This window comes from Saccopteryx bilineata, chromosome 4, assembly GCF_036850765.1.
Source record: "Saccopteryx bilineata isolate mSacBil1 chromosome 4, mSacBil1_pri_phased_curated, whole genome shotgun sequence".
NCBI classification, from domain to species: domain Eukaryota; kingdom Metazoa; phylum Chordata; class Mammalia; order Chiroptera; family Emballonuridae; genus Saccopteryx; species Saccopteryx bilineata.
In genome coordinates, this window is record NC_089493.1 from 204,894,134 (window position 1) to 204,909,271 (window position 15,138).

A 15,138-nucleotide genomic window follows, 5' to 3' on the forward strand; every position below is an offset into this window, starting at 1 on the left:
TCTGGGTGTGATGAGGCCTTTTCCAGCTTCAAGATTTGTCTAGACCCTGCAGATGTGCAAGAGGACAATTTACCCCTTCCTTCCCTTTGCCTGCCTTGGCTCGTGTCTTAACTAGCTACCTATCCTAACACTAGCACCATCTGAAATGGTATCTTTTTATTTATTTATAGTATATTGTCACCACTAGTAAGGAAGCTCTATGAGAGAAGGGGCTTTGCTTCTCTGCTGCATCTCCAGCAGCTAGAACCATGTCTGGAACACAGTAGGTGCTTAATAAATGATTGTTAAATAAATCAGTAGTTGAGTCTCACCACAAGACATTTCTTTCTTTCTTCCTTTCTTTTTTTAAGTGAGAGGAAGGGGGGGGGAGAGAGAGAGAGAGAGATATGCAACCTGATTGAAATCCACCCAGCAACCCCCGTCTGGGGCTGATGCTCGAATCAGCTGAGCCATCCTCAACACCTGGGACTGACACTCAAACCAGTTGAGCCACTGGCTGTGAAAAGGGAAGAAGGAGAGAAGGGGCAGAAGTAGGGGAAGAGAAGCAGATGGTCATTTCTCATGTGTGCCCTGACTGGGGATCCAACTTGGAATGTCTGCACACCAGGCTGAAGCTCCATTTCACTGAGCCAACCAGCTAGGGCCACCACAAAACATTTTATCGCAGAATCTTAGGTTTCCTTCTGTCAGATATTTACTACTTATATGCTCACGCTCTTAACAAATCATCTTGTTCTTAGGTGCCAAACCAGGGGCAAAGAGAACTGAGAAGTGGTCTTTGAATTTGGCAAAATGCAAGTCAATATAGAGAGATTAATGACATAGAAATGCAAACTCCTTTTAGAGCAGCGGTTCTCAACCTGTGGGTCGCGACCCACAGGTTGAGAACCGCGTTTTAAAGGGTTAATAGTTTTGTTAGTAGCAAAATGGCACCGATATAACCAGCAATTGGACCTCAGTTCTCCTAGCAACCTCAGTACTCGAGTTCTGGCTAAGACAAAATGCAGAGCCGAGATTCAAATACAAACAAATTTATTTAGAAAGTCACAGAGGTAGAACAAGTGAGCCGTGAATAGGTGAGCCAACTGGGCTGTATGGGCGGAAACAAATTACAGAGGCAAAAGAGGGGTCTTTGGAGCTTAGAGAAAAGAAAGCAAAGAGACATGCCCAGTGCTGGGATTCAAATAATTTAACAACTGGTTCTCTGCTGTAATGACCAGTTTAAGTATATATATATAAAAGATATACTTTGTAAGATATTTTCCCACTGAGGAAGAAAGAAGGGCATAGCCACCAAGTGTGGAAGAGCAAAAGCTTTATTTAGTAGAGTGCTTCCCGGATGAGGTTCTCTGTTCCAGGAGACGTGGGCCAGAGAAGTCACACCGCCTCTCCTGTTTGGGGGTAATTTATAGCATTTGGTAGGGTGGTCGGGTTGACGTGGCAAAATTTCATTGGCTGGCAGAGATTCCTTCTTTTTCAAAGAGCTCTTGGGAAGTTTCTTTTGGCGTGCCTGGGTGTGGGCAGTTCCATGAGGCCGAGGAGTTTGAGTGATAGACCTGCCTGACTAGCTTGGCCTCCCATTTAAGTGGCTTGTCCTCCACTTGGAGGCATTGAGGAAGAGCCTGTTGCCCAAAAGGGGCAATAGCTCCACCAGTGACTGGGCTGCTTGCAATTAGGGCCGGGCTTAGTGGCCTCGGGCAGGGGCACTGCTGGGACCAGTGACCCTCTTTGCCACATTTAAAGCAAGCTCCTGGTGGGGATCCTCTTTGTAGTGTGGACTTGGGTCGGACACTTCCTGTGCCTTGCCCCTGTCGCTCTGCCGGCCTCAGGGCTGCCACAAGAGCCTGGGTTTGGAGTGTTACCTTCTGCTGCATGTGGGCCTGGCGAGTAGCCTTGACCTTTTTCTACTAGTCGTGACCATTGAAAAGTTTAAATGCCATGTTCACAGGTCTTGGATAGGGGTTTGGGGGTTGAGAATAAGAGGAGGGGGCTCCTAGGAAGCCCAGCACCCAGATCCAGCAGGAAACGCTGGATCCAGAGGCAGGACAGGGCCAGGCCTTCCTGTAAGAAGATTGGGGCTGGGCCGTGGGGTCAGGAGCCCTGTAAACCCGGGTGAGGGCCAATGGCCAGTGGAGGAGGGCCTGATGGGGGAGGGGCTTAATAACACAGCAGAGAAAGGAGGGGCCCCTGGTCGGCAGGGGAGGGGGCTTCCTGGAGGGAAGAGATCTGAGCAGAAGAAGTCCGCAGAGGGACCAGAGAGGGGTCCCGAGAGAGGGGCGCCCCCGGGGGTCAGGCAGGAAGGGGAGAGAGTTGGGGGTCAGTGAAGGAGGAAAGATCAGGAGTTTAGTTGAGGTTTCTCTGGCCAAAAAAGGGCCTGCGTGTAAAGCAAGTGGCACAGAGATTAGGACAGGAGCGCAAATGCCAGAAGCCCTGAATGTAAGGGATCTCCAACCAGTTCCCAGTTCTTTTGGCGATAGTTAAATTGGTAAGGGTGTTAAAACTGAAAGTCCCTTCAGGAGGCCACCTGGTTCGATTATCTAGTAGGTTCTGTGGCCTGGCCACATTGGAGAAGAAGATCCATTTCTTCTTTAGGGAGGGGGAGATTCCGGATAAGGCACTCCAGGAGTGTTTTTGAGTCAGGTTTGGATTCCTGAGCCTCTATGGCCACCCTCAGTCCTCGGAGTGATCAGAGATGAGAACTGGCGTCCTGCAACTCAAGCTCTGGCTACCAGATGGTTAGGTAGAGTGGGAGTGTCCGGGACATCTCCACAGGCACACACACACTTGGAATGGAATCCCTGACGCAGCTGTGATTATGGACAGGGAGTCTCAGCGGAAAGAACTGAGGGGAGGCTGGAGGCAGGGGACTTACTGCACCATGTGCCGAAGTGGGTGGGAGGTTGGAGATCCTGGTTCTTACTCGGAAAGGAAGGGGAGAGGAGCAGTCCCAGCGGGTTCAAACTCCTCCTGGGTTTCAGTATCAAATGTAAGGTATTTTCCCACTGAGGAAGAAAGAAGGGTGTAGCCACAAAATGTGGAATAGCAAAAGCTTTATTTAGTAGAGTGCTTCTCAAATGAAGTTCTCTGGTTTGCGAGACGGGGGCCAGAGAAGTCGCACCGTCTCCCCTGTTTGGGGGTAATTTATAGCATCAGTAGGGTGGTCGGGCTGATATGACATGGCAAGATTTCATTGGCTGACAGATAGCTGTTCTTTTTCAAAGAGCTCTTGGGAAATTTCTTTTGTCGTGCATGGGTGTGGGCGGTTCCAGCCAAAGTTCCCGGGCCTGGTTCCTCACATGACCTTCCCCATTGCCAACCAACCTCACATACTTAAAAGTAGTTTATTATTTCAGGTATTAATACTTCAATAAGAACAATAAAAGATACACAAAACTAAACTGTTATAAGGAAACATTTTAAAATATTAATGAAAAAATATTAAATAATACTGACAAGAAAACAATAAAACTGTATTTAAGACATTTCCATGTTTTTTTTTTAATAATTTTATTTTTTTAATGGGGCAACATCAATAAATCAGGATACATATATTCAAAGATCAACAAGTCCAGGTTATCTTGTCTTTCAATTATGTTGCATACCTATCACCCAAAGTCAGATTGTCCTCTGTCACCTTCTATCTAGTTTTCTTTGTGCCCCTCCCCCTCCCCCTTTCCCTCTCCCTTTCCCCCATAACCACAACACTCTTATCAATGTCTCTTAGTTTCACTTTTATGTCCCACCTACGTATGGAATAATGCAGTTCCTGTTTTTTTCTGATTTACTTATTTCACTTCGTATAATGTTATCAAGATCCAACCATTTTGCTGTAAATGATCCGATGTCATCATTTCTTATGGCTGAGTAGTATTCCATAGTGCATATGTGCTACATCTTCTTTATCCAGTCATCTATTGACGGGCTTTTTGGTTGTTTCCATGTCCTGGCCACTGTGAACAATGCTGCAATGAACATGGGGCTGCATGTGTCTTTACGTATCAATGTTTCTGAGTTTTTGGGGTATATACCCAGTAAAGGGATTGCTGGGTCATAAGGTAGTTCTATTTTCAGTTTTTTGAGGAACCACCATACTTTCTTCCATAATGGTTGTACTACTTTATATTCCCACCAACAGTGTATGAGGGTTCCTTTTTCTCCACAGCCTCTCTAACATTTGCTATTACCTGTCTTGTTAATAATAGCTAATCTAACAGGCGTGAGGTGGTATCTCATTGCAGTTTTGATTCGCATTTCTCTAATAATTAAAGAAGATGAGCATCTTTTCATATATCTGTTGGCCATTTGTACTTCCTCCTGGGAGAAGTATCTGTTCATGTCCTCTTCCAATTTTTTTTATTGGATTGTTTGTTTGTTTGTTGTTGAGTTTTATGAGTTCTTTGTATATTTTGGATATTAGGCCTTATCTGAGCTGTTGTTTGAAAATATCATTTCCCATTTAGTTGGCTTTCTGTTTATTTTGTTATCAGTTTCTCTTGCTGAGCAAAAACTTCTTAGTCTGATGTAGTCCCATTCATTAATTTTTGCCTTCACTTCTCTTGCCAGAGGAGTCAAATTCATAAAATGCTCTTTAAAACCCAGGTCCATGAGTTGAGTACCTATGTCTTCTTCTATGTACTTTATTGTTTCAGGTCTTATGTTTAGATTTTTAATCCATTTTGAGTTAATTTTAGTACAAGGGGACAAACTGTAGTCCAGTTTCATTCTTCTGCATGTGGCTTTCCAGTTTTCCCAGCACCATTTATTGAAGAGGCTTTCTTTTCTCCATTGTATGTTCTTGGCCCCTTTATCAAAAATTATTTGACTATATATATGTGGTTTTATTTCTGGACTTTCTATTCTGTTCCATTGGTCTGAGTGTCTACTTTTCTGCCAATACCATGCTGTTTTGATTGTCGTGGCCCTATAATATAGTTTGAACTCAGGTATTGTAATGCCCCCAGCTTCATTCTTTTTCTTTAGGATTGCTTTGGCTATTCGGGGTTTTTTATAGTTCCATATAAATCTGATTATTTTTTGCTCTATTTCTTTAAAAAATGTCCTTGGAATTTTGATGGGAATTGCATTAAATTTGTATATTGCTTTGGGTAATATGGCCATCTTGATTATATTTATTCTTCCTAACCAAGAACAAGGAATATTCTTCCATCTCATTATATCTTTTTCGATTTCTCTTAACAATGGTTTATAGTTTTCATTATATAAGTCCTTTACATTCTTTGTTATGTTTATTCCTAAGTATTTTATTTTTTTTGTTGCAATCGTGAAGGGGATTATTCTTTTGAGTTCGTTCTCAGTTGTTTCATTGTTGGCATATAGAAATGTTATTGACTTCTGTATGTTAATTTTGTATCCTGTGACCTTACTGTATTGGCTTATTGTTTCTAGTAGTCTTTTTGTGGATTCTTTGGGATTTTCGATGAATAAGATCATATCATCTGCAAAAAGTGATACCTTTACTTCTTCTTTTCCGATATGGATGCCTTTTATTTCTTTGTCTTGTCTGATTGCTCTGGCTAGAACCTCTAGTACCACATTAAATAAGAGTGGAGAGAGTGGACAACCCTGTCTTGTTCCTGATTTAAGGGGGAAAGCCTTCAGTTTAGTGCCATTTAATATGATGTTAGCTGATGGTTTATCATATATGGCCTTTATCATGTTGAGATATTTTCCTTCTATACCCATTTTGTTGAGAGTCTTAAACATAAAATTGTGTTGTATTTTATCGAAAGCCTTTTCTGCGTCTATTGATAAGATCATGTGGTTTTTGTTCTTTGTTTTGTTGATATGGTGTATTACGTTAACCGTTTTACGTATGTTGAACTATCCTTGAGATTCTGGGATGAATCCCACTTGATCATGATGTATTATTTTTTTAATATGTTGTTGTATTCGATTTGCTAGTATTTTGTTTAGTATTTTAGCATCTGTATTCATTAGAGATATTGGTCTGTAGTTTTCTTTTTTTGTGCCATTCTTGCCTGGTTTTGGTATGAGGGTTATGTTGACCTCATAAAATGTGTTTGGAAGTATTGCTTCTTTAATTTTTTGGAAGACTTTGAGTAGAATAGGGACCAAGTCTTCTTTGAATGTTTGATAAAATTTGCTGGTATAGCCGTCAGGGCCTGGACTTTTATTTTGGGGGAGGTTTTTAATGGTTTTTTCTATTTCTTCTCTACTAATAGGTCTGTTTAGGCTTTCTGCTTCTTCTTGACTCAGTCTAGGAAGGTTGTATTGTTCTAGGAATTTATCCATTTCTTCTAGGTTGTTGAATTTAGTGGTATAAAGTTTTTCATAGTATTCTACAACAATTCTTTGTATATCTACGATGTCCGTGTTGATTTCTCCTCTTTCATTTTGGATTTTGTTTATATGAGTTCTTTCTCTTTTTTCCTTGGTAAGTCTTGCCAAGGGTTTGTCAATTATGTTGATCTCTTCAAAGAACCAGCTCTTTGTTCTATTAATTTTTTCTATAGTTTTACTGTTCTCTATTTCATTTATTTCTGCTCTGATTTTTATTATCTCCTTTCTTTGGCTGGTTTTGGGTTGTCTTTGTTCTTCTTTTTCTAGTTCCTTAAGGTGTGAAGTTAAGTGATTCACTTGGGCTTTCTCTTGTTTGTTCATATATGCCTGAAGTGATATGAACTTCCCTCTTATCACTGCTTTTGCTGCATCCCATAGATTCTGATATGTCGTATTGTCATTTTCATTAGTCTGTATATATCTTTTGATCTCTGCACTTATTTCTTCTTTGACCCATTCATTTTTTAAAAGTATGTTGTTTAGTTTCCACATTTTTGTGGGATTTTTTTCCTCTTTTTTGCAGTTGAATTCTAGTTTCAAGGCTTTATGATCAGAAAATATGCTTGGTACAACTTTGATTTTTCTGAATTTGCTGATGTTGTTTTTGTGGCCCAACATATGGTCAATTCTTGAGAATGATCCATGTACACTGGAGAAAAATGTATACTCAGTTACTTTAGGATGAAATGTCCTGTAGATGTCTATCATATCCAGGTGCTCTAGTGTTTTGTTTAAGGCCACTATATCTTTGTTGATTCTCTGTTTGGATGACCGATCTAGAGCTGTCAGCGGTGTATTGAGGTCTCTAAGTATGATTGTATTTTTGTCAGTTTTTGTTTTAAGGTCAATAAGTAGCTGTCTTATATATTTTGGTGCTCCTTGGTTTGGTGCATATATATTAAGAATTGTTACGTCTTCTTGATTCAGTGTCCCCTTAGCCATTATGAAATGGCCATTTTTGTCTCAGTGCTTTTGTTGTCTTGTAGTCCGCGTTATCAGATATGAGTATTGCTACGCCTGCTTTTTTTTGGATGTTATTTGCATGGAATATTGTTTTCCAGCCTTTCACTTTGAATTTGTTTTTATCCTTGTTACTTCTATGAGTTTCCTGTTGGCAGCATACAGTTGGATTTTCTTTTTTAATCCATTCTGCTACTCTGTGTCTTTTTATTGGTGAGTTTAATCCGTTTACATTTAGTGTAATTATTGACACTTGTGAGTTCCCTATTGCCATTTTATAGATTGCTTTCTGTTAGTTTTGTGTCTTGTTTGATCCTTCTCTTTCGTTTTTCTATCTTTTGTTTTTATTTGGTTGTATTCCATACATCTTTCCTCTGTTGCTATCTTTTTTGTCTCATGTGCTTCTGTGGTGGTTTTTTCAATGGTGGTTACCTTTAAGTAATGAAAAGGGTTCCTACCTTGTTCATTGTAGCGCACTATTTTGTGAGTACTTTTGCACTCCATCGTCCTTTACTACTGTTAATCTCCATCCTCTCCCCCCCTTTCTTTTTGTTGTTGTTACAGTTTAAATTTGGTTTTATTGTGTTCTTCTTGGAGCTTTTACTTGTGGCTTTATTTTTTTTTTTGTGCTTTGTATCTGATTGGAGAACCCCTTTAGTAATTCCTAGAGGGGGGGTTTTCTGATGATAAATCCCCTCATCTTTTCTGTATCTGTGAATGTTTTTATTTCTCCATATTTGAAGGATAGCTTTAATGGGTATAGTATTCGTGGCTGAAAGTTCCTCTCTTTCAGGACTTTAAATATTGGGGTCCACTCTCTTCTAGCTTGTAGAGTTTCTGCTGAGAAATCTGATGATAATCTAATGGGCCTTCCTTTATATGTTGTATTCTTCTTTTCCCTGGCTGCCTTGAGAATTTTTTCTTTGCCATTGGTTTGTGCCAATTTCATTATGATGTGCGTTGGAGTACGTTTGTTGGGGTTAAGAAAACTCGGAGTTCTGTTTGCTTCATGAATTTGAGGCTTTAATTCTTTCCACAGGCTTGGGAAGTTCTCATCTATTATTTGTTTGGGTATGTTCTCCATTCCATTTTCTCTCTCTTCTCCCTCTGATATACCTATTATTCTTATGTTATTCTTTCTGATGGAGTCAGATAATTCTTGTAGGGCTATCTCATTTTTTTAAATTTTTGAGTCTCTTTCTTCTCTCTGTTGTGCCTCAAGTTGCTTGTCTTCTATTTCACTAATCCTCTCTTCTATCTGACCTGTTCTATTAGCTAAGCTTGTTACCTCGTTTTTCAGCTCGTGAATTGAGTTTTTCATCTCTGTTTGATTTGTTTTTATAGTTTCAATTTCCTTGGAAATATATTCTTTGTGTTCATTGAGTTGTTTTCTGAGCTCTCTAAATTGCCTTTCTGTGTTTTCTTGTATATCTCTGAGAATTTTTAGGATTTCTATCTTGAATTCTGTGTCATTTAGCTCCAAGGTTTCCAATATATTAAATATTTTCTCCAAAGATTTTCTCTCATCTATCTGTGTTACCCCTCTTTCTTTTGTATCCATGATATTTGATTTTCTCTTCCTTAATGGTATCTGAGGGTGGTTTTGTTGATAGTATTAATGAGATTTTTTTTTTTGGAAGAAAATCACTTTATTCTAATTAATTCACAAACAGTAACATCACAAAAGCTGGTTTAAGGAGGCCAAACATTTGCCCAGCCCCAAACTCAATGAATTTCTACAGAATGAAGGCCCTCTTCCATTGCAATTCTGAGTCAAGGAAACTATTAATGATAGAAGAGAGGTTTAACTGGTAGTTTTATACTTTCACTATCAATTATATTTTTATACTAAATTAACTTGGTCATGAGAGATGATTTTCCGTTTCTTCAATCTGAACTTCTTAATTAGGCTAATCCATTTGCAAATCTGCACTGTTTCAGCACCTCACTGAAACCCTCACAAAGCTTAAGGTCACCCTGGTTCTGGGCACACTCCAAAAACTGCTTCATCTCATAGTGGCATGGGCCAAACTGCTGCTGCTGCTCCTGATATGCCGGCTGAGTTCCCTGGGGCTCCTGGTAAGTGATGTCAGGCCTTGCGGGCTCAGCATTACTTCCTCCACTGAAGCCCCCAGTGATGGCATGACCTATTGTGTGGCCAACAGCAGAGCCCATAGCCACGCCAGCTGCAGTGGTTGCCATCTGGGCCATCAGACCTGGCTGCCGGGGAGCAGGCGAGCCAACAGCAGACGGTGGAGCAGGGGCTGGTATCTGAACTGCTGGTGCTGGCCTGGGTGCAGCTCTCATCTGAGGTGCCCGGCTGGCCGGAGGGGCCACGCGGGACGTGCGGCTTCGGCTTCCACGCGGCATCCTAACTGCCCGACGGTTTGGTGTCTATATTAATGAGATTTAATAAAGAATAAAAAGTTAAAAAAATAAAAAATTGAAAAAAGTTGTGTTTTTTTAAAATTAATAATGAAATAAAGAAAAATAAAATAAAATAAAAATTAAAAAAAGGAAATTATTCCCCCCTCCTTTTTTCCTCTCCTCTCCTCTCCCCTCTTTCTTGAGAAAATCTTGTGGTGAACTGTGCATTATATTGTATTTAATAGAACAAACAATGCCTGTAATGGAGGGCCTGAATTGGGGAAAAGTAATAAAGGAGCAAGAAAAAAAAATAAAATAAAATAAAAAAGGGGGGGTATGGACCCACAAAAAGCAAATAATGAAAAAATTTAGATCAAGAATAAAATGATTTGCGTTTAGGTGTTGGTTGACTAAGAGTTATGATGAGAGGAATAAGAGGGAAACAGGACAATGGGGGGACAGATTACAAAATTACTATTGTATTTAGTGGAACAAGAGGTTGATAAAATGGAGAGCCAGGGATGGGAGCACTGCTAGTGAGTTAAACAAGTGAGGTAAAATCCCCCCAAATTACCACAAACATAAGTTTGAGTCCCAGATAAGATAATTTTGTCGTTATTTAGGTTTGAATGAGAGGAGACGTAAAGGAGAAAGGAAGAAACTAATATAGAGGGAGAAAAGAAAGAGAGAGAGAGAGAGAGAGAAAAAAAAGAGGGAACCACTAAAAGAAGAAAAAAGAAAAAAGAGGAGAGAGAGAGAGAGAGAGCGTTAAGGGTTTTGGAGTGCAACCCTCATAGAGAGAGAGGAAGAGGAAGGAAAAGATAATGGGAGATGTAACACTTATGGGTAGTGTAGTTCAAGGAGAGGAGAGAGTAAGACTGGTAGAAAGTTAAACGACAAAATTGGAGGAAGAAAAAAAAATCAAGGATGAAGATAAGAGAAACAAACGAACAAATATAATAAAATGGGATAAGTTATAAAGTCTGCGGATTATTCTTGATTTTGAGAGGTTATCTTCTTGCTTTTTCTTTTCTCTCCCTCTTCCTGGTCAGTGACTCTGTACCCCGGGTTCTGCCCCTTTGGCACGCTCAGGTAGAGGTTTGCAGTTGATAAGTCTCTATGGCGATGTCATGTATTGTGCTTCAGTCTCGTTGGCAGTCGAGGGCTCATTAGCATTTATAGGCTCTGACAGTGAGAGAGTCTGTGTTCCTGGAGCCTCTCTCCTAGTCTTTCCTTCCTCAATTAGTAGCCTGATAATCCAGCTATGGGGTTGCTGCTGCCTCTGCCTGGATAGTAAGAGGCTCAAAGAGCTGTCAACTCCCCACTCTATTCCCACTCAGCACAGGGCTCTGGGTAAGGCTCAGTCAGTCAGAGCTGCTAGCATAATCAGGCGGGGCTTCCCCCCACTCAAAGACCTCTGGCTCTGCCACTCTGTCTGGTAACACGGGCGGGCACCCACTCCCGGGGCGTTTGGAGTAAACTCTCGCTCACTATCTGTGCGCGCAGACCAGGATGTCAGGCCGGAAGTCTCGCCCACTGAGTGAAACCCCCTGCCCACACTGAAAAGTTCCAGCGTTGGAATTGGCTCTCGCTCCGTCCCCGTGTGCGGCTTTTTCAAGGTGCTTGGGCAGCCTGAGATTCTGCTTTCGTCCCACACAAAGGCCCCTGACTCTGCCCCTCTGTGGGATAACACGGGCTCCCACTCCTGAGGTGCTGGGAGGAGTCTGTTGACCACTCTCCATGCGCACCGACCAGGATATCAGACTAGCTGCCTTACCCTCTGAGTGAAACCCCTCCCGCACAGACAAGTTCCAGTGTGTGTTGGAATTAGTTCTTGCTCCCTTCCCGTGCGTGGCTCCCTCAGGGCACTGGGGCGGCCCGAGATTCTGCTTTTTGGCCCACACAAAGGCCCCTGACTCTGCCCCTCTGTGGGATAACATGGACAGGCACTGCCGAGGCACTCGGAGGAATCTTTTGCTCACTATCTGCATGCGCAGACCAGGATATCAGACCAGTGGCCTCACCCTCTGAGTGAAACCCCCTTCCACACGGAAAAGTTCCAGTGTTGGAATTAGTTCTCGCTCCCTCCCTGTGCGTGGCTCCCCCAGGGTGCTGGGGCAGCCCTGAGATTCCACTTTCGGCCCACACAAATGCCTCTGACTCTGCCTCTCTGTGGGACAACACAGGCGCACACTCCCAGGGAATCTCTCACCCACTATCTGCGCGCGCCAACCAGGAGATCGGGTAAAATGGCTGCCCCGCTTGTCTTTCTTTGTCTGGGTTTGGCGCGAGTGTTAGCTGTATTGCCCAGGTTGTCACAGGAACAGTTTTTCCTTGGCTTGGATCCCCGTGCCACAGCCTGGTTCGGCCGTTTGTGCCGCAGCCTGGATCTATTCACCCCCTTTGCCCGCTTACTTTCTATATTCTCAGTTTCCAGTGAAAGCCACCCTGTTTAGGTTAGTGAGGAAGGCGGAGCATTTCTTACTCCCTATTTCCTTTGCGGTTTGGTTATATATTTAGCCAATTTTTCGCTCGATCATACCTTCGGGTGTATTGCGAAACATCTGGAGGCTCCAAGGATAGGTTTTTCTGTTTCTGGTTGAAGATCTTGTTGAGTTTTGGGGTAGATTTATCGGTATCGCTTCCTACCCCGCCATTACTCTGACGTCATCTCCCCCATGTTGTTTTTTGATTGACATCCTCACTTGCAATTTTTTTCATCTATGGACAGAATGAACATTACTACAGGCCTTAGAATATGCCATACCACAGATGAATGCTAAAAAAAAGTAAGAAATGTAAATTTCTGATTTCCACTTTGGGCAGCTGCCCAGGTGCCTACCTTAGAGAGAACCCTGATCACCAGTGCCATTTTACAACCTGTTTGCTGAACTCAACAAAAAGTTAGGTATCAGTTCTGATGAATTGGTGCAAACTGACTGAATCCCATCACTGGACATGTCTAAGGGAAGAAGATGTGGCAACAAGAAAGAGAGAGAGAGAGAGGGAGAGAGAGAGAGAAAGAGAATGCACTGGCTCTGCTGTCCTAAGAGTTTTTATGACCTCTCTAAAGGTGGGGGTCATAGGGGAGGTCAGAGGGGAGGATCTCAGTGGAATATTCATCGGCTGTCCAGGTGTGTCCTTCCAGGGTCATGGTTTCTATTGATTGGTTGGCACTAGGGCAGGGGGTCATTAGTCATCACAGCTAGTCCTGATGTCAGCCAGGTGTCACCCTGCCTGGTCTTGATGCTTTTCTGGGCCTGGGGCTCAAACACTACTGAGGCCTAGATATTATCTCTAGTTTGACCAAAACTCTGTCTCTGTTGTCAATAGACCTGAGGATTTGTTTCTAAGATTATTTGATGTGCATCAGAACCTCATTGTCTTGAGGGTTTAAGGGGTTTTTAGCAAGGGCTTGTGTGAGAATCATAGGAGGCTATTCTCCAGACCCCTTGTTCCTTTTCTAAGGGAGTCACCACAAGACTATCGACATGCCAGGGAAGGAAATGTTGGGGGAGAGTCCAAACTACATGACCAGTGATGAGAAAGGTCATGGTGTCCAAACTGAATGACCTGCAATATGCTAGATGGTGAGAGGTGACCCTGGAGGTGAGGACCAACTTACAATTGTTCATTTCTAGGCATCCAAGGCTTTTAACCCTGGTGACGTTCCACACCTGGCCTATGTTCCTACTCTGCTCATGCCTAACTGCCTTATACACTGTTTGAACCTATAAGGGTCTGTTTTAGATTGAATTGCTTTGCAGACTAATCCCTTTAAGTGCAGGATCTAAGATACTCTCCTGGAAGAAGAAGGCATCAGAGGGGAAAGTAGGTGCTTAGAAAGGAGTGGGGGAACCAAAGGCAGTCGGCACCACTAATGTTCTCGGTCTGTCCTGCTCAGAGCAGCAAGCCAAAGGTATTACCCAGGAAACCGGAAAACAACTTTCTCCAAACCTCTGGCCTCCGATCACTATCAATTCTGGGAAAGACTCAAAGTTGACAATGTTGATATATGAACTAAAATAGCATAATAACCAAATGTGTGGTTAAATCAGCTGATAGAATTAGGACTCCTACTTCATTTACATGACCCTTTAGAAGAAAGTCCTGTGGAGGCCCTAGATACCAGCCTAGACACTTGGTTGGCAGGGAGATGCAGGGTTATACAACCTCTATGATTGCAGGACCCCGGCAGAGAGAGGACTGCCGGCATCAGAAAATACAGCCTTATTATCTAAATAACTTACAAGTCAATGGCCCAATTTATCTTAGGGGAAAATAACAAGAAATGGCAACCACTTCCTAGTTTTCTATTTCTCTCTGCTCCAGTCCCTCCTTGCTGCTCAACCTTACAAAGTTTACACTTGTCAATCCCATAAATTCCCTTGGATTGAGTTTGCATAATTTAAGAATTTAGAATCATGAATTCAGAAACTCAATGCTGCCACTGAACAGGTTTCCATTTTCCAGTAAAGCCTTATGTAAGTGATTTTCTCTAGATGAAGGGGGCTGCCTTCCATTCCAGACTCTGTCAGTCAGGGTTTCAAATTGCAATAGAAACTAACTATGACTGACATAAGCAGAAAATGACTTTATTCAAAGGATATTGGTAACTCATAAAATCATGTGAAGTGTGGAAGAGTAGGCTTTGCTAGCCAAGAACAACCCTTAAAATCATGCATCAAAACTATGAAGTGTGGAAAAGTAGGCTTTGCTAGCCAAGAACAACCCTTAAAATCATGCATCAAAAATAGTCTGGTGAGCTATGCAACTCAATTCTAAAAAGACAAATAACCCAGTTTAAAAATAGGGTTATTTTATTTTATTATTATTTTTAATTATTTAAGCATTTTATTTTAACTTGAAACAGAAGGACACATTTATTCACCAATTTTCTGATGTCGGACCAAGCTCTTATTTCTAACAAGTCTCTTAATTAAAATAGGGTTATTTTAGGGTTAAAAATAATTTGAATAGAGAGTTCTCCAAAGAAGATATGCAAATGTCCAATGTGCACATGAAAAGATGCTCAGCACCATTAGCTGTCAGGGCCATACATATCAAAAGCACAATAAAATATCACTTCACACCTCTAGGGTGACTATAATAAAAAAGGCAATTAATAATATATGCTTGTGAGGATGTGGAAAAATCATAATACACTGCTGATGAGAATTTAAAATGGTGCAACTGCTTTGGAAAACACCAATAGTACCCCAAACAGTTAAACATAGAGTTACTCTGTGACATAGCAATTCCACTTATAAATATATACCCATGAAAAGGAACACGTGTCCACATAAAAACTTATATACACACAAACCCTGGCCAGTTGGCTCAGTGGTAGAGTGTCGGCCTGGCGTGTAGGAGTCCCGGGTTCGATTCCTGGCCAGGGCACACAGGAGAAGTGCCCATCTGCTTCTCCACCCCTCCCCCTCTCCTTCCTCTCTGTCTCTCTCTTCCCCTCCCGCAGCTGAGGCTGCGTTG

General features: G+C 41.9%; 1 protein-coding gene and 1 pseudogene across 1 annotated transcript in view; one reads left to right on the forward strand and one right to left on the reverse strand.

The window, feature by feature from the left end:
• The window catches only part of CMYA5 (cardiomyopathy associated 5), a 146,153-nt gene that overhangs the window by 18,422 nt on the left and 112,593 nt on the right, over window positions 1-15,138 (forward strand). The gene's annotated exons all lie outside the window — the stretch shown is intronic.
• LOC136333939 (coiled-coil-helix-coiled-coil-helix domain-containing protein 2 pseudogene) lies at window positions 8,906-9,675 on the reverse strand (annotated as a pseudogene).